Source organism: Pygocentrus nattereri, chromosome 3 (assembly GCF_015220715.1).
Source record: "Pygocentrus nattereri isolate fPygNat1 chromosome 3, fPygNat1.pri, whole genome shotgun sequence".
NCBI lineage: Eukaryota > Metazoa > Chordata > Actinopteri > Characiformes > Serrasalmidae > Pygocentrus > Pygocentrus nattereri.
The window spans coordinates 4,216,008-4,218,344 of NC_051213.1; the positions used below are offsets into that span (position 1 = coordinate 4,216,008).

A 2,337-nucleotide genomic window follows, 5' to 3' on the forward strand; every position below is an offset into this window, starting at 1 on the left:
GAGCTAGGCTGAGTTGGGCTGAGCTGAGCTAGGCTGAGTTATGCTGAGCTGAGCTAAGCTGAGCTGGGCCGGTGTGATAAGAGGCGAGTCCTTAGCAAGACCAACACCACAACAGAGCTCCACTGGATCACAGGCGACCAGGGCAGGAGCTCTAAAGAGCCATTAAAAAGCCAAAAAGACACACTCTTAAAACACACGGTTCAAAGGTTCTGTAGCAAAGACACTGGTTCTATATGGAACCTTGAGCACTTAAAGAACACTATGCATCCTTAAATGATTCCTGCGTTCCTTGCAAACGCCATAACTTATGTAAATAATGCAACCTTTAAAAAGATCGTTCTTCAATGGTTCCACATGCTTAAAGGGTTCCTTGCATGGTCAAATGGGTCTTCAGACTGATGTAGCACCAAATGGGGTTCTGCTATTGTTTCGATGTCAAGCTTGTAACAGCAGCAGAACCCTTTCTGGTGCTACACAGAACCATTTCCAGAAACCTCATTCAGAAGCCTCTCCATTTCACCATGGCAGCAGTTTAATGGTTCTTTGGGAGTTGTTCCAGATCCATTGCCTTTACTAAAGAACCCTTGAAGAAACGTCTTTTTTTGCGAGTGCATGGTCAACATAAAGCTGCCTCGCAGCATAAGTAATCGCACCCCCCGGCTCGGTGCCCTCGGTCAGCGTGAAAACAGTTCAAAACAATTAGAAACAGCAAGAATCTGGAAAAAGCCGGAGAAGCAGCGCTGGACACCGAGGTTCCCGGAGAAGCAGCGCTGGACACCGAGGTTCCCGGAGAAGCAGCGCTGGACACCGAGGTTCCCGGAGAAGCAGCGCTGGACACCGAGGTTCCCGGAGAAGCGGCGCTGGACACCGAGGTCCCCGGAGAAGCAGCGCTGGACACCGAGGTCCCCGGAGAAGCAGCGCTGGACACCGAGGTTCCCGGAGAAGCAGCGCTGGACACCGAGGTCCCCGGAGAAGCAGCGCTGGACACCGAGGTCCCCGGAGAAACGGCGCCTATAAAGCCGCCCTGCGTCTCAGTTAGACCGGCTACAGAGCCCCGGCCGACCCTCCAGCTGCTGCTTTGACATCCACAGCGTGGAGAACCAACCCAGAGTTGGAGAGTTTGTCAGAACCAGAACCCAGAACCCCTCAACACAGACACGGAGCATGTTCCAGCTAAACCGCTGCAGGGCTGCAGTCACCGCACGCGCATCAAAAGTTTACCTGAGGCGCGCGCTCTCACATCGCACTGAAATAAAGACCCCCACCCTTTCTCACCTCGCGCGGGAAAGACGTTCCTGACAGAGCGCGTGGAGAGCTGGCGCTTCGGAGTCCGGGCATGTCCGAGGCATCGCCGCGCGCCTGCAGCTCCGCGAGGACGGGGGCAACAGCACGCGCGAATATCCCTCCTTCAGCCCAGCGAGTCCAGCAGCGCAGTCAGCACACGCGCAGGCGAGACGGCGGAGGGGCGCGCGCGCGTCCTGCGCTCGTCGTTCGGCTGCGCGAGCCAAACTCGACCCGTGTTTACTCGCGTTGTCGCGCGTGCACAGTGTGAGAGACTTTACTAAGCGCGCGGAAGGGAAGTCTCTCCAAAGAATTGGTTCTGTCTAGAACCACGAGTGCACTTGCATGATGAAATGGTTCTTCAGACTGACGGAGAACGTGTTGTATATGGTTCTACATAGCACCAAAATGGGTTCTGCAGTGGTTACAAGCTTGGCATTGTAACAGTAGCAGAACCCTCTTTGGTGCTCTGTAGAAGAACCTTCAAAAAGACTGTATATAGAACCATATACAGCACATTCTCCATCAATCTGAAGAACCATTTCACCATGCAAAGAACCATTTAAGCATGCAAATGGTTCTTTGATTGCTCACGGTTCTATACAGAACATGTGTCTTTACTAAAGAACCTTTGAAGAACCATCTATTTTTAGAGTATAAAGATTCAGTGGTACTATAGAGAAAAGTACCTTCGGTTCCAAAAAGAACCTTTCAATACATCTTAGAAGAAAGGGCAAATGTATTTCAGTGGATGATTCTAAAGAATCACTTTTGTAAACGAGAACCAGTTTAAAGAACCTCATGTAAAGGTTCTAGACCTGCTAAAGTATTTTTCTGGAACTGCACATCTAAATAAAGAACCATTAGGAACCTTTGTTTTTAAGCATTAAAGGCTTTGGAAGCCATGCCGCACTTGGTTCCCAAAAGAACCTTTCTGTGGATGGTTCTCTAAACAATCATCTTTGTAAAGGAGTTGTTTGGGGAACCTTTTTAAGCTTTAAAGAACTTCCAAATAATGTGAGAATATTAATTTCAACAGAACATCATGTGAGGTTT

The 2,337-nt window shown here is 49.9% G+C and overlaps 1 protein-coding gene across 1 annotated transcript in view; it reads right to left on the reverse strand.

Annotated features, from left to right (window-relative positions):
* Positions 1 to 1,529, reverse strand: part of ntng1a (netrin g1a) — a 234,467-nt gene extending 232,938 nt beyond the window's left edge. Inside the window, exon 1 of the mRNA XM_017725259.2 lies at positions 1,276 to 1,529. The gene's annotated coding sequence lies outside the window, so the exon portion shown is untranslated. The remainder of the gene's footprint in view (positions 1 to 1,275) is intronic.
* Positions 1,530 to 2,337: the final 808 nt, after the last annotated feature.